The sequence below is a fragment of the Coffea arabica genome, chromosome 11c (assembly GCF_036785885.1).
Source record: "Coffea arabica cultivar ET-39 chromosome 11c, Coffea Arabica ET-39 HiFi, whole genome shotgun sequence".
NCBI classification, from domain to species: domain Eukaryota; kingdom Viridiplantae; phylum Streptophyta; class Magnoliopsida; order Gentianales; family Rubiaceae; genus Coffea; species Coffea arabica.
Window position 1 is genome coordinate 5,929,892 of NC_092330.1, and position 20,897 is coordinate 5,950,788.

The window sequence follows — 20,897 nt, forward strand, 5'->3', positions numbered from 1 at the left end:
AGGAAAAAGAGGGACACTGGTCTAACTCACAAGACATACTTTGTTTAATAAAATATGAAGTGGATTCAAAGAAAGTAACATCAGCACAAGTAAAAAATCGATTTAAAACTGGACTGTAACATCTATATCCTTTTTGCGCTCGTGCGTATTCTAAGAAAATACACTTAATAGCACGAGAATCTAATTTATCCATCTCGGGAGCAAGCTGATGAACAAAGCACACACATCCAAAAATACGAGGAGGCAATTTAAACACAGGTTCATGAGGAAAAAGAATGGAGTGAGGTAATTGACCTCCAAGAATATTAGATGGCATGCGATTAATTAAATAATATGCAGTTAGAACTGCATCACTCCAAAATTGTTTGGGCACATTCGTGTGCAACAACAATGTTCGAGCAATTTCGATTAAATGTCCAATTTTTCTTTCAGCAACTCCATTCTGTTGTGGAGTGTGAGGATAAGAGAACTGATGAATAATACCAGACTTAGTCATAAAGGTATTAAAAGGAGTGGAAAAATACTCTTTCGCATTATCACTGCGAAGTATACGTACAAGCACACCAAATTGATTCTTTATTTCTGTAACAAATGCACAAAAAATGGAATATAATTCTGAACGATCTTTCATTAAATAAAGCCATGTAACTCTGGAAAAATCATCAACAAAAACTACAAAATATTTAAAACCTAACTTTGAAGTGACTCGACTAGGACCCCAAACATCAGAATGAACTAACAAAAATGGTTTAGAAACCCGTTTATTGACTCTAGGAGCAAAAGAAACACGATGATGCTTTCCTAGCTGACAAGACTCACATTCTAACGAAGATAATTGACTCAAAGTAGGAACCAATTTTTTCAAATTTTGTAAAGATGGATGACCTAAACGACAGTGAATTTCAAGAGGAGAAACAGTAGCAGGACATGCTATCGGACCATTGAAGTTGAGAAAGTAAAGATCATTATGCTCATGCCCTCCACCAATCGTCCTCTTTGTCTTCAAATCCTGAATGACAACAGAATCAGGAGAAAAAGTAACTGTGCACTGTAGAAATTTAGTGAGCTTACTAACAGACATTAAATTAAAGGGCAAATTGGGTACGTAAAGAACAGAAGACAGCGGAAGTGATGGATTAATTTCTACAGTGCCTAGTCCTTTAACTTTAGTGGTAGATCCATCAGCTAAAGTAACATGAGGAAAGGAAGTAGACTCTTGAAAATTAGAAAAAATTTTAGAAGTACCTGACATATGATCAGTAGCTCCGGAATCAATAATCCCTGAGTCATTACCTTTTTGTGCTAAAGAAGCAGAGGGAAGAGATGCGTGATTTGTAGCTTGGTACTGTAGGAATTTAACATAATCTTCCTCAGATATAGTAACAGTTTTCTGGGACCCATGTGCTGAAAAACTTGATTCAACTTGATCAGTGATAACCGTATTAACAAACCTTTCAACCATAGCGAATAGCACGTCAAACGAAAGAACGGGTCAAAACTTGAGCCGTGAACAGTAACGGCATGAACAGTAATTGCGTGAACAGTAATGGCGTGAACAGTGCCGTGAACAGTACGTGTGTACAGTACCGCGATGAACAGTACGGCTGCGTGAACAGTGATTTTGCTAGATGTTTAACCCTAACCCTAGGACTTTTGCTCTGATACCATGTCAATCGGTATCTTGGAAGGAAAACATCTAGTCACCGTATTATGAGTGACCAACTAGTATTTATAGGAGTACAAATCTAACAAACTATTTACAATAATACCCTTACTAATTTATTATCTACAAGGATACTTATATTCTCTTAACATCCCTTTTTATTGTTTTTAGATCTATTGTAGTCTTCTAAATTCGTAGCTCAAGTGCTCGGTTTGTCAAGTCCGAAATCTGTCTTGGTTGTTTCTTTGTCAGAAATCTATCTTTGTTGTTTAGTTGTTGTCCGAAATTTTCTGTCCAGTTTTGTCTTGTGTTTATGTTGATGTATACCTTATTGTCTTTCCCTTGAGTCGTTGCTGGAATTAATTTGCTGGGATGTCGAATCTGTTTGCACTTGTTTCTTGAACCTTTATGTTGTTGCCTTGCAAAACTCGAACATCAAAACCTTATTGGGGAAGTCTTGAGCTTCTTGGATCAAAGAGGTTAATCTTCGCAGTCTTGAAACCTGAAATAAACCTTCAACCGTGTTCTTGTTTTCATGAAACTTTGATCTTGAAACCAAATCTGTCCAAGTTGTTTACGTTAATTGCTGTGAAATTGTGGTCTAAACTAGCTGGCTATTGTGTGAAAACACCCCAACAGAAGTGAAAAAAAAAAATTTCAAGAAAGATGGCTCTAGTTTCCAATTGTTGACCAGCCTTCAAGTTTTACCAAATCTGATTCAAACTTGGACTTCCAAATCTGAACAGCCCCTAGTCTTGGTCAGCCTTCAAGCCACCAAATTTGATTCAAACTTGGATTTCCAAATCTGATTCAAACTTGGACTTCCAAATCTGAACAGCCCCTAGTCTTGGTCAGCCTTCAAGCCACCAAATTTGATTCAAACTTGGACTTCCAAATCTGAACAACCTCCAATTCTTGACAGCCTACAAGTTTACCAAATTTGGTGCAAAATCTGACTTCCAAATCTGACCAGCCCCAAAATTTCGAATTTGAACCACTTGGGACTCCCAAATCTGACCAAACTCCAAGGTTTCCAATCCTTGGCAACCCCAAGTGTCCAAATCAGATCAAACTTTCCAATTTTCGAATCTTGAATTCTTGAATTTTCCTAAAACCGTTGGAGCAATTGTGACACCCGATTGGGCTGAGTTTTAGGTAGTAGATTGCCCATTATTTGAGCAGCCTAAGGCCACCCAAAAATACTCCAAAACCCTTACCAAAAAGATCACGGACCAGCAGCTCAACAAATTCCAGAAAATTGGGTTTCGGGTAGAGTTTTCTAGGATTTTCAAAATTTCAGCATTCAAGTTAATTGTCTTACTTTCTTTTGAGTCGTTAGTTATTGTCAAGCTATATTCTGAGTCTTGAGTCGTGTCTAGGTCTTCAGTCATACACCTCCATTTATTGCTACTAGCTTGTGTGTCACTTGTTGACTAGTCAAGAACGTACACTGCGGTGACGCCTGGTTTGTTCAACTCGAGCAACTAGCAAGCCAAGGAATTGCTTGGTAAGATTATTAGAGAGCGATACACTTGAGTGAAACACGAGTGTGAGTGACCTATACATTGTATTAAAAAAAAAAAAAAAAGAGGAACTCGTTTTGTTTATTTGTTTTGCAGGTGGACTAAATATGTCTAGTGAAGTTGGTGAACAAACCATGGACATCAAACTATAGCTGGAAGCCATGATGAGGGAGTTCAAACGATTGCTTAAGAATGAAATTGAACCATTGCATGATCGAATTGATCAGTTGGAGAACTCGAAACCTCCACCTACCCCGAGTAAGGGGCAAAGAATCGGCATACTCAAACGATGAAGAGGAAGCGTTTGAGGGTAGGTACCAAAATGATCAAAGGTTCCAACGTCGAGGAGATGACACCATTAAAGGTGTCAAATTCAAGATTCCCTCGTTCCAAGGCAAGTCGGACCCCGAGGCGTACTTGGAATGGGAACGGAAAATTGAGTTAGTCTATGAATGCCACACCTATACGGAGGAGCAAAAGGTGAAACTAGCAGCCGTAGAATTCACTGACTACGCCTCCATTTGGTGGGACCAACTTAGGCTAAGCCGAAGGAGAAATCGTGAGAGACCTGTGGAAACTTGGGAGGAAATGAGGAGTCTGATGAGAAAAAGGTTTGTTCCGAGCTACTATAGCCGAGATCTACACCGTCGGCTACAAGCTCTCAACCAAGGGTCCATGTCAGTTGAGGATTATTACAAGGAGATGGAAATGGCCATCATGAAGGCGGATTTGCGTGAAGATGGAGAGGCCACTATGGCTCGTTTTCTACATGGATTGAGGCCCGAGATTGCCGAAGTAGTGGAACTCCAACACTACCTCGACATGAATGAAATGCTCGAGAAGGCGGTTACAATTGAACGGCGCCTCAAGAGGAGGGGTACTGCGCGACAAAGCACTACTTATCAAACTGGAAATTGGCGCACTTCTCAACCAAAAAGGGAGGAGAAAGTCGCAGCTCCTTCTTACCCTCCAAGGCCGAATGGCCTCCCTTCCAAGGCGACGCCCAAGCCTGACTTTAAGGCTAATAATGCAGCTTCCAAACCGCGTGGTCGAGACACCAAGTGCTTTAAGTGTCAAAGATTTGGCCATATCGCTTCTCAATGCCCCAGCCAAAGGACCATGTTGGTGTTGCCAAATGGGGAAATTGTATCAGATGAGGAAGAGGAGTACGAGGGGATACCGCCTCTAGAAGAGGAAGAGAATGAATCAAGTGAGGAGATACCTACGCATGAGGAGATTGGATGCCTAGTGGTTCGAAAGGTCCTCACTACCCGCGCCAAAGAGGACGACATGGAGGTACAACGGGACAACCTTTTCTACACAAGGTGTCATATCAAGGATAAGGTGTGTAGTGTTGTTATTGATAGTGGGAGTTGTGCCAATGTCGCTAGTCTACTCATGGTAGAAATGCTAGGGCTCCAAGTTATCAGACATCCAAGACCTTATCGCCTTCAATGGTTGAACAATGAAGGGGAAGTCCGTGTGTTTAGACAAGTAAAAGTGCCATTCCGAATTGGCAAGTATGAAGAGGAGATTACTTGTGATGTCGTGCCAATGCAAGCAAGTCACCTCATTCTTGGACGGCTTTGGCAATATGATCGCGATGTCAAATTCAAGGGAAGAGCTAATAAATATGTCTTTACTCATTGCAATAGAAAGGTGACACTTGTACCTCTCACCCCAAAACAAGTGTATGAAGATCAAATGAGACTCCAAAAGGAGTATGAGCTAGAACGTGAGAGGAAAAAGCAAGAGAAAAGTGAGGAAGAAAAAGGAGGAAGTAGGGCTGAACCCCTAGGGAAGAAAAAGGCAACAAGTGGGTCGACTATGAGAGAAGAAAATAAGGGGAAGCTAAGCTTGCTAGCAAAAGCCAAAGATATAAGGCGAGCTTTGTCTTCCAACCAACTCTTACTTATGCTTGTGTGCAAAGAAGAGTTGGTCACTTCATCCATACCCACTGACTCCTTGCCTTCTACTATTTTACCTCTCTTGCAGGAATTTGAGGACATATTTCCTGAGGATGTACCTGATGGACTACCACCGCTAAGGGGAATCGAGCACCAAATCGATCTCATTCCTAGAGCACCATTGCCTAACAAACCAACCTATAGAATGGGTCCTGAGGAAACAAAGGAATTGCAAAGGCAAGTGGAGGAATTGCTAAGGAAAGGTTTGGCTAGAGAAAGTCTAAGTCCATGCGCTGTACCAGTGATTCTCGTGCCAAAGAAAGATGGAGCGTGGAGAATGTGCACCGACTGTCGAGCAGTCAATGCAATCACGGTAAAATATCGTCACCCTATCCCTAGGTTAGATGATATGTTAGATGAACTGCATGGTGCCATTATATTCACTAAAATTGATTTGAAAAGTGGTTACCACCAAATAAGAATGAAAGAGGGAGATGAGTGGAAAACCGCTTTCAAAACTAAACATGGTCTATACGAGTGGTTAGTAATGCCATTTGGCTTAACTAATGCACCTAGTACCTTCATGCGTTTGATGAACCATGTTTTGAGACCTTTTCTTGGGAAATTTGTAGTGATTTACTTTGATGATATTCTGATTTATAGTAGAAGCTTAGAGGAACACCTTGAGCACCTCAAGGCCATCTTTGCAGTACTTCGAAGGGAAAGGCTATATGCCAACCTTAAGAAGTGCACATTTTGCACTGATCGTGTTGTGTTTCTAGGATATGTTGTAAGTGCGCAGGGCATTCATGTAGATGAAGAGAAGATTAAGTCCATCCAGGAGTGGCCAACACCTACCTCTGTAAGTGATGTGCGCAGCTTTCATGGATTAGCAAGCTTCTACCGTCGCTTTGTGAAGGATTTTAGCACCATTGCTGCACCTCTTACCGCGGTCATAAAGAAGAACGAGAAGTTCTTTTGGGGGGAAGCCCAAGATAAGGCTTTCCAATTGCTGAAACACAAACTCACACATGCACCACTCCTTGCAATACCTAAGTTTGATCTCACTTTTGAAGTGGAATGTGATGCATCAGGTGTAGGAGTAGGAGCCGTACTCATGCAAGGAGGGAGACCGATTGCCTACTTTAGTGAGAAATTAAATGGCGCGGTCCTCAACTATTCAACTTATGACAAGGAGATGTTTGCCCTCGTACGTGCTTTGGAGACATGGCAACACTATTTATGTGCCCGGGAATTCGTCATCAAAACTGACCATGAGTCTCTCAAGCACCTAAAAGGACAACAAAAGCTGAGCAAACGGCATGCCCGATGGGTAGCCTTCATCGAGTCTTTTCCATACATCATCAAATACAAAACAGGTAAGACTAATGTAGTAGCTGACGCTTTATCTCGTAGACACATTTTGCTCACTGCTTTAGATGCTAAACTCCTAGGCTTTGAGCTCATGAAGGAGTTGTATAAGAATGACTTGGATTTTACGAACGCTTATGCGAATTGGGGAAAATCTGAATTTGAAAAATTCTTCGTACATGATGGGTTCTTATTTTATCTTACCAAGTTGTGCATTCCTCGAGGATCCATACGTGACTTACTTATTCAGGAGTCACATAGTGGTGGACTAATGGGACACTTTGGTGTCACCAAAACTTTAGCTGTATTGCAGGAACACTTCCATTGGCCTCGCATGCGCAAGGACGTGGAGAGGATTGTTGAAAGATGTGGTGTGTGTCACAAAGCTAAGTCTCGGGTCAACTCAAACGGTTTGTATACTCCTTTACCCATACCTCACCAACCTTGGGTTGACATTTCCATGGATTTCGTGCTTGGGCTACCTCGTTCGAAGCGTGGCCATGACTCTATATTTGTTGTGGTAGATAGGTTTTCCAAAATGGCCCACTTTATTGCATGTCATAAGACGGATGACGCTTTACACATTGCTGATTTATTCTTTAAAGAGGTTGTTCGTTTGCATGGCATACCTAGGACTATAGTATCCGATAGAGATGTCAAGTTTTTGAGCTATTTTTGGAAATCTTTATGGGGTCGGTTGGGAACCAAACTGTTGTTTTCTACCTCTAGTCATCCCCAAACGGATGGACAAACTGAGGTAGCCAATAGGACTTTATCCACACTCCTACGTGCAATCATAAAGAAAAATAACAAGTCATGGGAGGAGTGTCTACCTCATGTTGAGTTTGCATACAATAGGGTTGTGCATAGTGCTACACAATTCTCGCCTTTTGAAGTTGTGTATGGTTTGAACCCCTTAACTCCCTTAGATTTGTTGCCATTACCTTCGTCTGAGCATATCAACTTAGATGGCAAGAAGAAAGCTGAGTTCGTGCGATCATTACATGACAAGGTTCGTACCAACATCGAGAGGACGACGGCCCAATATGTCCAACAAGCCAATAAGCACAGGCGCAAGCTTGTCTTTGAACCAGGTGATTGGGTCTGGTTACATTTGCGCAAGGAGAGATTTCCAAAACAACGGCAAAGCAAGCTGTCACCAAGAGGAGATGGGCCTTTTCAAGTCATTGAGCGCATCAACGACAATGCATACCGCTTAGATCTGCCTGGTGAGTATAATGTTAGTGCTACATTCAATGTTGCTGATCTAAGCCCATTTATTGCAGGGGACGAGTACGATTTGAGGGCAAATCCTTTTCAAGAGGAGGGGAATGATGCGGTTGAGCCCGAGACCCAAAGTGTACAAGTAGACCCTGTGAAGGTGCCCCAAGACCCAGTGACACGAGCACGAGCTAAGAGATTCAAGGAGTCCCTCCAAGGAGTCCCTCCAACGCCCCCGAAGCTTATGATCTATAGTTAGTTGAGCTAGCTTTCGGTCAAGTGAAGGCCCAAGGGGCTGGCCGAACTTTCCTTGTTATTTTTCCAGTCTATTAGGTCTTAGTCACGGCTATAAGTAGCCTGAAGTCGCATGTTACATGCAGTTTTTGAGAGTATTGAATAAAATTTCTAGAATTTCGTCCATTCCTTGTGGCAAATTCCCTTAGCTTGTGAAAGCTAAGTTGAACATCCTAGAGCTGATCCTAGGCTGTTCGTGACTTATCAATCAAGCACACATACTTGATTGTGGCGTCCTCTACCGTTAAATCTGTTCTTGAGTGGTCCAAGTTCGGGTTTAACTCCATCAAATCTTCATCGTGTTTCTCTAGATCCGAAATAGCTTCCGTCTATCGCATCACGTGCTTTACACATGATGGATTCCGGCCAAAAAATGATCGGAAACCTAGTTAGGAACTAAATTTGACCGATGTGAATATGTAAGAGACATAAAATTACACTTTTAAAAGTGAGGGACGAAAAAAGTCATTTTACAAAATGTGAGGGACGTTTTGGACGATTTTTCCTTTTTGAAAACTAGATTTGCCCAGGTATGAATCTGGTACCAACGAGTATGTTTGGATTGTAAATTATTTGAGATAATTTTGTGAAAAAACACTGTAACACTTTTTTGATATGATGTATATGAGATAAAAAGGTGATTGAAAACTGTGTTGATGATGCAAGCAAATCAGTGTGCGTAAATAAGATGTAAATAAAGTGGAATAATTGGCAATTCAAACACAAATTGTGTTGCACTTTTTTCTTTAGCGTATGTTTAATACTAATGGTTTAACTAAAAAAAAAAGAACATTTTAATGATTTCAAAGTAATAATTCATAGAAACAATCAAACAATACTTGAATAGAAGATCAGATTTTCTCTTTTTGACAGAATGTCCTGAAAAAAAAAAAAGGAATCCAACCGCTTTAAAAAAATCACAGGCCCTTAAAATATATTGTAGAATTTAAAATAAAATCGTTTCTTTTGACAACAAAAATTTCTGTTGGTATTCTCAATTTTTCACAATATGTGTACGAAAGATGTCTTGCCATATTTCTGTCCAATCTTTATGTTCATAATTTGAGGAGGAATATTTGTAGCAATAGCAAAGTTTATTAAATTTACTTAATATGATTTTTAACAATAGCAAAATTTAATATGATTTTTGCATAATTTGATATTTAGCTTATTAAGTGAGTTTAGAGTTTGTAGGATTTCCATTTTCATGTTATGATCCTTGGTCAAGATTCTTAATATTCAAGCTTTTTGTTGGAATTTATTGGAGTAAAAGTTTATCCTTGCTTGTGAAAGTCCCCTCTGGCTTAACTAGAGAACTTATGAACTAACCTTGACTCAAGCGTCAAGCATTTTAGCAAACAGTTTTTCGTTTTCTTTTTAACTCTAGTTTACATCCTTTTTCTAACTATATCAACATGCTTCATATAATCATATGGTTGGTTTTTGCCCTTTTGGGGCAGATTTAAGGTGGGACACTGGGGGCACGGGCCCACTGTCCCCCTTAAATTTTTATAATACTTATACAATTTTAACATAATTTTAAATGTGTCCCCAGAGTTTTTTTAGAAAAGATGTGAAAGAATGGATCACAAAATTTAGTTTAGTTATTTATATTGAGAAAAATATACTTCATGAAATTCAAAATGAGAAAGCTGTAAATCATTATCAAAATATGAAAACTCGTCGTGAGCAATTGTAAATAGTTTAGTTTGTTTTTAAAATAAAATTATTATTACATTAATAATTTTGAGTTCGTCTTTTTATGTTTTTCATGATTTATTATGGAATATATGTATCATTTGTACTTGCTGGTGAAATTTTTTTTTTTTTGCTTAAAAAACTAGAAAAATAGTAGATAAAAAATTTTAGTGTTATTTTTGCCCCCACTAAGATTTTTTTCTGGCTCCGCCACTGCTTCTGGTCCAGAGTGAAAATTAAAGAGTGTTGGTGTACTCGTGCATGTGTGTGATATTTCTTCTTTTTTTCTCTTTGTTGTTTCATGTGTCTTTCTGGGGAGGAGGGAGGAAAGAATATTACCTCATTGTGAAGTTCGGATTGTCTTGATCAATAATACACTCCAAAAAAAAAAAAAATTTGATTAGTTTATTTCGCTCTGCCTGTAATTTGGTAAACCTGTCCCGCTGAATGATATCTGATAGCTTAACTTGTTGAAAAGCATAAAGCTTGTTCACTCTATATATGGCTGAAGGACTAAAGAATCGAGAAAAGTAATTAAATAAATCTAATATATCTGATCAAAAACTGTTGTCCAACATTCAAGATATAGTGTTTCACAGGAATGTGAAGCCATCAAGAGTTGGACTTTGCTGATAATTCTGAATAAATTCATAATTATGCTTACTTTTTAAGTAATTTTACTTTTAAATACTAAGCCTAATCATTCCATTACCAGAAAGAAAGGCGACTTCTTTTAAATAGTCAGGAACTTGAACTATTTCCTGGTGATTCTCTTGAACTTGAAACTTAGATCTTGGCTTTTCTTGTACGATGTAATCCTTTTCATAGTTTTCAGGGTATTATTTTTTGTTGATTTTCTACTGCATTACCTGATAAATGTGGAATGGTTGAAGAGTCTGTGTAAAGTTGATATTGTTAGGCGGATTGCACTTACACCACCACTAAGCCTGTTTAATTCATTTTTTTCCTCTTTCGTACATTTTTTTTTAGTTTTTAGCGAGATGGAGAGGTCAAGTTCATCGTTAGCTATTCAGTTTTTTCATCTTTTAGTATTCTCTAAGTGTTGTTAACTTTTGGATTGTGATCCCTTTTCTCTTTTGGTTAAGATTTTGATGCTCGATGAAAATCATGCTGCTTAATTTTAAGTTTTCTTAGCACTCTTTTTGCCCTTTTAGTGGTCATAAGTTTATTATTAAGACATTGTAAGGTCAATAGAAAGTACTTCCTCACACAAATAAGTCTAATTCTTTTACACAAAAACTAGTCACGAAGACTATTAAAAAGTTCATGCCGTAGGAATTTCTGACTTTATCATTTATGGCTGGTCTTTTACTTTTCCTGCTTAATTTTGAGTGGTGTTTTTTTTTCTTAAGCTGGCCTATATGTGGAAATCTGTTTTTGTGTTTGTATGATAAACAGAAAGCATAGTAATCTGTTTCAGTTTGTAATCAGAAAGCAAAGAAGTATACGTTGAATAAGCTTTCAATTTCTCCAATATTTCAATCGAAAACAACAGAAAAACAATGATATTTTGTGCCCTATTTGAAGTTGTGAACGGGATTAATGATCAGGTTGAAAGCACGATTTCTTGCCTTTATTGTTATTTGGTTTGAACTTGGCGTCTCTCTTATATTTCAACAGAAAACATCTTTGTGTTTCTGCAGCAATGAGAAACATCATGGGTCTTATTCACCTTGTCTTATTCTTTTTGCTGATATGTTATTGACTTTTAATTGCTTGTCATTTGGTGTTCTTAATGTGCTACGTTTGTGTTTTCGTGATTTTGGCAAATGCTATTGGCCTGAATGTTTGTTTATCTCAGGGTTTCAGACACACAGACATCAGCTGCTAGGAAGAAAGGGCAATTGGAAACTTAAAAGTTGCGCCTGAGATCGGTATGAAACTAACGAGCAAAAGAAGTAGCAAGACGCTTGGATCTGAAGGTAGTGAGCTGTTAAGATGAAAGGATAAGAAGCAGAGTTCATAGCAATGCTCTTTATTATAGTAATTAGCATGAAAAGATGCAAAAAAAGAAACGAAGCAATGTATGAAGCATAAGAAGAATCAAGGTGGAAGAGATCATCCAGTGGAAGACAAAGAACTGCTAGAAGAAGCAAAGTAGAAGAGGAAGTCATCACTCATCTGGTACAGTCGTGTAGACTTGAAGGGAAACATGCATGAGAAATTATAGATAAGCTAGGAGAAACAGGAGGGCCATGCCTAACATTTAGTTCCCAGCTGATTTTGAACAGTTGAAGTGGTATTCTCTTTGTTCTATTTTGTCAAATGGTGTTTTTTTTTTCAAAGCAAAAGGACCTTTTGTTGAATCCTTTAGGACTATACAATATGTCCACAATCTATTAATCAGAACTCCTATCTGCTCATGTCTACTCTTGTAATCAATCCTATAGTTATACAGTACACTTAGGACTTTTGTATGTGGCTATTGGTATGCATTATTGTCCTATCTAGCTCATCAAACACCTGTGATCTAGTCCCCATTCGAGCACCAATTCCAAATTTTTCCTTGTTCTTGGAGCACTTTCCCAAGAAACGCAATTTAATTGGACAATCTTCATAATTGTTGCAACAAGCTGAACATTAGTCTTGTTGGCTTGTTTGAAAATTCTGCTATTCCTCTCTTGCCATGGATGCCAAATAGTTGTAGAAAGAACCAGCCGCTTAAGTTTAGTAGCAAATGATTCAGCTTTCAAATGAGCACTCCACCATTGCACCTCCATCTGCTAGTACATAACTCCTCTATACAATAGACACATCTTTCGTACATTTTGCCAAACTGCCTTTGCAAAAGTACATTAAAAAAAATAGGCGGTCAATTGATTCATCAACTCCACCACAAGTACGCAAGTGCGATCAACATTTTACATCCCCCATCTTCTCACCTATCTTCTGTCATAAGCTTCCCTTGTACTGGCAACCATAGAATGAAAGCAAATTTCGGGAAATATCCCTTCCCCCAAACCATTTTGTGCCAATTAACAATAGTGTTTGGATAGAAGATTATTTGAAATATTATTTGGAATAATTACTGTAGCACTTTTTGTGATGTGATGTATGTGAGATAAAAAAAGATAATTAGGAAGATAAAAATGGTTTGTTGAAAATTGTATTTGTGATGCAAGCAAATAATTTCTTGTCGTTATTTGGCTATCCAAACACACTGAATTCACCAGGTGGAAATCAAATGGTGTATTAGATAGCTCTGCTAGTTTTTTCTTTGATTTCTGCTTAATTTTATCCTACGTTTTCTAAGTTAAGAATTTTGTTGATGCTAATAACCAAACTGAACTTCATCTTGTAGTGATTTACTAGACAGACGAATAAATTTTTCGACAAGACAATTACATAAGTGCAAGAATTTTTCTCTAACCTGCCTTCAGAATTTACAAGGTCTTGGCAAGGTTAACAATTTTAAATATCTGTAGATGGACTAATACAGGGATTTAATGTGAATCATGCTATGCACACGGGATCACCCTAGCTATTGATGTAAATTGGTTCCTACGGGATTTCACAAACAAGGTCTTGTAAACCCTTGAGCTAAATCTACCTAATTAATTCCTTGGGTTTAACTACTGATGCAATGCACCAAAATATCATCAAGTCAACATAATTTTTTGGCAAATAGAAGTTTAATAACCAAAGAATTTCTTATATTTTACGTATTGTAGTGGAAATGTTTTTATGCAAATCTAGGTCATTGGATTACCTTTCTTATACTAAGGCTTGAATAGAAAAAAAAAAAATGCAATAAAAGAAAATCACATACAATAACGAAAATTGAGAGTGCAGCCGAAGTGAACAATTAAGAGTAAAAATTGTTTAAACTTAGCTGAAGCTCAACAAACACAACGGTCCAGGATCCATCTTTTTGAGATTTCATATTTTATACAGTGATATGTTTTCAACATAAGTAGATAACATCCCAACAGAATTCAGCCAAAACTTTCGTCGTCCTCTCACATGCCCGGCATGTGGATTAGAAGCATTCAGTCCTTCGCGCCTCGCGCGTTAGTTTCCCACCTGGCCTCGCAGCCAGTATCCCATGTGCTTCTGCTGCATTCTCTCTTCCCGCTGCCTTCCCTCTGCAGCTGCTCTCTCTCTCTTTCTTCTGTAATTCTTTTCTCTTTCTCTTCTTTTTTTTTTTTCTCACAACAATGTTGCTCTGTCACTTATCCGCGTGCTCTCCAGACTGGTACAAAGCTTTGTTGCGGTGTGGTATTCCGTTCTGCCAATTCCATTGTCTTCTTACCGCCCAAGGAGCTACCGCCTTCGCTGTTGCCTGCATCGGTCCAGATCTTGTGCCGTTCTTTCACTTTTCCTCCTCCTCCGTCGCAAGCTTTCTCCTTCTTCCTTTCCAGTGAACTCCGATCTTTTCTGTAAGCTTCCTGTTTTCCTCCCCCCCCTCTGGAGTTCGTATTTTTTCCGCCCCTTGTCCTGGGCTCCTTGTCAACATAAGTAGATAACATCCCAACAGAATTCAGCCAAAACTTTCGTCGTCCTCTCACATGCCCGGCATGTGGATTAGAAGCATTCAGTCCTTCGCGCCTTGCGCGTTAGTTTCCCACCTGGCCTCGCTGCCAGTATCCCATGTGCTTCTGCTGCATTCTCTCTTCCCGCTGCCTTCCCTCTACAGCTGCTCTCTCTCTCTTTCTTCTGTCATTCTTTTCTCTTTCTCTTCTTTTTTTTTTTCTCACAACAATGTTGCTCTGTCACTTATCCGCGTGCTCTCCAGACTGGTACAAAGCTTTGTTGCGGTGTGGTATTCCGTTCTGCCAATTCCATTGTCTTCTTACCGCCCAAGGAGCTACCGCCTTCGCTGTTGCTTGCAGCGGTCCAGATCTTGTGCCGTTCTTTCGCTTTTCCTCCTCCGTCGCGAGCTTTCTCCTTCTTCCTTTCCAGTGAACTCCGATCTTTTCTTTAAGCTTCCTGTTTTCCTCCCCCCCCTCTGGAGTTCGTATTTTTTCCGCTCCTTGGTGGCTACCATAGTCGGCCATACAAAAATTGTTTTTTGTTTTTCCACAGGATCCGCTTAGGTGATGGCTCTCAACAGCAATTTTGGACCTTAAACATCCAAATTCTGATCTATATCCAGATCCAGATTTGACTGAGGCTGCTTCAGGAGGGCAAAATTATTTTACTGAAGGTGTGCCTGATCGGGATGTTTGGCGTAACGGTTGTGGACAGAAGCTTTTTGCAATGACTTCAAGACAGCCGAAGAAATAATGAAAAGGGGGTAGCTGCCTATATTACTGGTTTAATTCTCCATTTCTCCTTTCTTCTTGTAAGATCTTAAAATCTCTCTTGGACTAAAAAAAATTAATGGAGAACTGCTCAAGAAGTTTTTTTTTTTTTTTTTTTTAAATTCTCTTGTTGTCATCCTTACTTATGATTTGTTGGCCTTGTCCAATAGCTTCATACTTGGAATTTGCTTGCAATATTCCTGTTGGAAATTTTCTAATGTTTCAGTTTCATTTTTTATACCTTGTTCTCCTTTTCGTTGACATTAAAGTTGAATTTAATTTGATAATACTTGTATTATTAGGTTCGGTGGAATCCTAGACATAAAGTGGACTATGCGCAATATCTGCTAGGTTGCTGTATGGCACTAATATGAATGTTGGTCCAGAATTTTACTTTTTCTCTATATTAAACCTTCTTTGCTATCTTTGTTCACACACGTATAAGTTGTCACTATCTTTGTCCGAATTTGATTCTTTGACCTTTGTTGCCTGTTAAAAACTGTTTGCTTATTATATGTTTGTCTTGGTTAATCTGAACTTTCTCATTAAAAATTTCCTTCTGTAGTGCAAACTTTTCTCTTCTTTAGCTTTAAGTAGCAGAAATTTTCATTTATAATGACCTTATGTAATATTTGAATTTGCTGTATTCAAATCAGAAGTTTGTTGTCTGTTTTAATATAGGGATGAACATGGGCATCATGAGCATGAATCATATTTTGGCGATCAAGACACTGAAAGTCTGGTCCAGGTAAGAAACAATATTGAGTTGCATGCCCAAAGTTTTAAACGGGAAAGGCAAAAATAAGGTGAAGAAAAGCAAGGAAGTAAAAGAACAAAACAAAAATTAAATAAATAAAGGAAAAGGGAATGTATATGTAGCATGACTCTGCACATCTATCAATGCAGTTGATATCATTTTTCTATACGAGAAACCTATGATTGAATTGTGTAGTCCTGCATAGGTGTTGATGTTGTCACCTATTATATATGTGGCATTACTGGGTTTTTTAATTATTTGCAGACAATGGAAACTTTGGTTGCATCTGTTTCACTAGAGTCTAAAAGACTTGCTTTAGAGGATAAATCTGACAAGACAAAAGATCCAAAAAGACCTGCGCCCTCAGCAGGAGGATGTAGAGTTGAAGGTTTTGTACGGGTTAAGAAGGTAGGAATTACACCAATTTGAAGACAACCATACTTGGCATTTTTTCGTTTTGGTATAGCCACGGTGCTGGATTTGATTTCTGTCCAAAACCCTTTATGCTTTAATTTCAAGAAAGAAAATGAAGTTAGCAGTGTAAAACAAGTTAAGACATTTGAGCCACTTGCGTAAATGTAAATTTTGCTTGTTGACTTTTTCTTCATTGAAGATTAGCAGCAATGTTGTAGAATTTCCACTTGCTGTTTAGTTTTTTTGTAGTCACCATGTTAAAAAATGATTGCTATATCTTTGTTCACACACGTATAAGTTGTCATTATCTTTGTCCAAATTTGCTTTCCCTCCCCCCTCCTGAAAGTTTCACTGTAGTAAGGTGATTTTTTAATTGCAAAGTGTCTTTAATCGGTAAGTATTTGCTTACCCATTTTTCCTATCTAATCTTTTCTGGTCATTTGGTGGCAAGTGGGTTGCAAATTCCTTGGATTTTAACAAAAACTATGATGCAAGTGTGTTTGAAACAACCATAAGGTTGTTTTATAAGGTTTAATGTTTCGTTTATTTTTAGTTTTGTGTTTTCATCTTTTCCTTTGTATAAGTTTTAACATCTGAAATTCTTGTCAACTTTTTAAATGGAGGTAGACAAGACATTCATATAACTGGTGGTTACTTGTGAATTTTTCATAACAAAATCCAGAGTGGTAGGAGGACTTCTCAGTGTATATGATTTGTCTGGGGATAAGGTTTTCCTTGAAAAGGCTCAGGATATTGCGGATAGGCTACTGCCTACATAGGACACACCTTCTGGCATTCCTTATAACGTTATTAGCTTAGCTCACGGGAATCCGCATAATCCCGGATGGACTGGTGTAAGTTGATACATATGTTAATTTGTTTTCTGTTTCATGAAACATTTAGACTCAAGTTCATTGTCCAACTGTGACTTTTGCTATACTTTTAAGCAAAACAAAATTGTTGTGGGTCCTTTCAAGACTCAGCTGCACGATATAATAATAGCAATACCTGCCACAATAATTATCTGAATATTCCCTGATTCTCCACAATTATATAATGGCAATTGAGCTTTACATTGCTCTTATTAATCCTGGCTTTCTTTACATTTAAATCATGTATCTCCCAATCAACTTCTGTATTTCTACTTCTCTGCATGAACTACTTGCATTGTCTCTGCTCATTGTCATGTCTATGCCTTGAGTATACATATGTATGACAAATTGTGTAAAACTTTACCTTTTCTCAGGTTGATAGTATTTTAGCTGATTCTGGTACAGAGCAGCTGGAGTTTATTGCTCTTTCTCAAAGGATTGGAAACCCAAAGTATCGGCAAAAGGTATCCAAAAACTAGCTCCTTACACTTTCAAGTAATTCGCTCGCTCATTCCCCCTTTTCCTTCTTCTATGCGTCTGAGAGAGACAAAAAGAGATGAACATTTTATGAAAGTTTTAATAGTCAAAGTGTATATTAAGATTTTATGGTGCTTGAACAAGAGAGAATTTTGGCTGAGTTAGATAAGGATAGACCTTTTTTTTCCCAATAAGTTTCTGACAGACAGCTGATGATTCATATCCATTACTTTCAGGTGGAGAATGTTATTTTATTTCTTAGTAGGACCTTTCCTGCTGATGGTTTGCTTCCTATCTATGTTAATCCCCAGAGGGGCACAACATCCTATTCTACCATCACTTCTGAGGCTATGGGGGACAGATACAATCTATTCAATATGTTTACATTCCTTAGCAGTACTTGCTTTGTAATTATCTCATAATCTATAGATAGCATTTGTTTTTCATTTAGGTCCCTTCAAAATTATCCTCCTGTATATCTCATTTCCATGGCTTTGAAAATATACTTTTTCTTTTCTTTACTTTGTATTTTTTGTAATTTGAATAATGGTAAAAGCTCTTCTTTTGGCAGCTTTTATTTATATTTACTCAAGGTGTGGATACAAGGAAACAAAACTGCTTCTGTAAATCATTACAAGTAAACATTGGCATTTCTTTCCTTAGATATATCGATCTTTTCCCAAAAGGCATACTTTCTGCAAAGCATTCACATTTCTATTTTAATGTTTGTGTGTGTGTATGTGTGTGTGTCTATATATATATAGAGACTTGTATCCAATGATGGAGCCAATGGGGGACAGAGGGGGGCCATGGCCCCCCCTAAGTTTTGAAAATTTTAATTCATAATATGTAAATATGTGTGCAAAATAAAATTGGCCCCCCCCTAAATTTTTACAATTTTAGTTTATATTATGAGAGTTGAGATATATATATATATATATATATATATATGAATTAGTCATCTTTGAATTAATTTTTTTCTTCAGAAAAAGTTATTTATTTTTTATTTTACTAATTATTTAACTTTCAAAAATTAAACATATAATTTGATATTCCATAGTAAATTGACCCAATATGATGTATTCGAATAAAAAGACCCAATTTATAATTGTTAAAAGCAAGAACTAGTACGTCTAAGAATAGAACTTCAATATTTTGAGTTCGACATTCCAAATCATCATGAATTGCAAGAATTATCTGGTATTCATGAGTTATGTCAAGACTTGATGAAGACAAGAAAATCAGTGATATATCCTCTCATTGACAGATTTATTAGACTTGTTATTACTCTTCATATATCAACTGCAACTACAGAGCGGGTATTTTCAATTATAAAAATAATCAAAACAAAGCTCCGAAACAAGATGCATGATAATTTCTTGAATGATTGTCTAACTGTATATATAGAAAAGGAAGTTGCTGAAAAATTTAGCAATGATTCAGTCATAGATGAATTTAGTTCTATAAAAGAACGTAAAGCTCAATTTACTTCTAAGAAAAGATATTGAAATTTCAAATTATGTTAACATAACTTTTAACTTTTTTCAATTGAAAATAATTACATTTATATTACATGGTTATATATATATATATATATATTGCATAGGTGACATATTGGAGATCATCTTCTCATAATGTGCAAATTGAATGGTTTGTGATGTTATAAGATATTTAATCAAAAGTTATCTTTTTTTTTTTAATTTTTATTATGACTGTACCGCATATTTATGAATAGACATACCTTTATAATTAAATTTAATATTTGATATTTTTAGATGTCATATATTTAAATAGAAGAAAATTATTTTGAACATAATATATTAAGATAATTTTATTAGGAAAAAATTTTAGCCCCCCCTAAAAAAAAATCCTGGCTCCGTCACTACTTGTATCAAAGTGTGTCAGCTATCCTGAGAAAATATAGGTAAAAGAAATGTCACGTATATGGGATTAGAAAAATGTATTATGAGCTCAAAGCGAGAGACTAATGACATTGAAGTTTAATGTACATATTGCTTATTGCATTGTTGTTGAGCATGGAGTAGATTTCTTTACTTTGCCGTCTTAAGTTCTTTTTCACACTTTGAGATAAACTTAGAATATCCTGGAGAAGTAACTCTTCTCATGAATCTGCAAGCAGATAAATGTGGGAGACATCAATGAAAGGTCTTTCAAGCTCGGTTAAGAGAACTACCCCTTCATCCTTTGCATATATCTGTGAAAAGATTGGAAATTCCCTAACTGACAAGGTGACGTGTGAACTTGCAAGATTAAATATCCTAATTGTTTTGTGGAGGAGTAATTATTAATTTATAGTATTTGTCTTTCAAAATTATGTGCTGATGGATGATTTAGCATGTTTTGCTCCGGGAATATTAGTTCTAGGTTCTTCTGGTTATGCTTCTGATGAGTCTCAAAAGTTCCTGTCACTGGCTGAAGAGGTGAATACAGTCTTTAAGAGATTCATAATTTCATGTTCTGTATAGGCCCCCTCAAACAGTTGTCATTGTGAAACTTTGATATAGTGTTGAATGGATGCTTAAGATTGTAGTCTATTAGACCACATTATAGGCTTGTTTAACTCCAATTGTGTTTGCTATTATAGGCCACAAAAGTTTCTCAATGAGTAAATAACCAACTCGTGGGATGCTCTTTCTTTTCTTGCTCTGTATTATATACTACATTGGTTCCATTTTTGCACCAGAAATGGTTTTGCAAAAAATGCAAGTTGACGGTTGCCATTGACTAGAGGCTTTGTGAGAAACGGCCAAAAAGTATCAACAAAACTTAACTTGTGGAATAACTGTACTAAAAAATATACTTTTCTAAATAAATTGTTATTTTTATTACTTCAAAACTGGACAGGGCATTTTATATTTCTATCGCGCGAAGCGCGTTCATGCCTCCTAGTTTATGTAAAAAGGGGAAAGGGTTCTAGGGCCACAACAATTTGAGGCTTCTCATGTGATATGCTGCACATGTTATTTAACTTGCAACATCAGTATACTTGTTAACATGATCAAGCTGTTGAAATAGATGCCTCTTCCTCTCTTTTTTTTTACTTTTTTCAGTTTTCATTGATCATTAGTCATTCCTGTTTGTTTCCCTTAGGTAATTAAGAAAACATGGAAAAATTTTAAAAAAAAGGGACTTCTCTTCAATCCGTTTTTAGAGGTAATACTAATACAAATTGTTAGCAAATTATGTTTCTGATCATATGTAAGAGATAAAGGTGTGAGAAAACAATAGTCTTGGACTCATTTGTTAGTTGACATCTGCGCCAGTGAAAGGAGCTAAGAAGTCATAAGAGAGTTCCTAAAGGTAATCTGAAATAAATTATACATTTTTGTCCAGTTATGCTCTAATGGTGATGGATGAAAGTAAAAAGCAAGTCAATTGGTTCCTTTTGGATTCTTTTATATTATCGAATTAATAT

The 20,897-nt window shown here is 37.2% G+C and overlaps 1 pseudogene; it reads left to right on the forward strand.

The window, feature by feature from the left end:
• The first annotated feature begins 15,711 nt into the window (after positions 1 to 15,711).
• LOC113715864 (mannosyl-oligosaccharide 1,2-alpha-mannosidase MNS1-like) lies at positions 15,712 to 20,209 on the forward strand (annotated as a pseudogene).
• Positions 20,210 to 20,897: the final 688 nt, after the last annotated feature.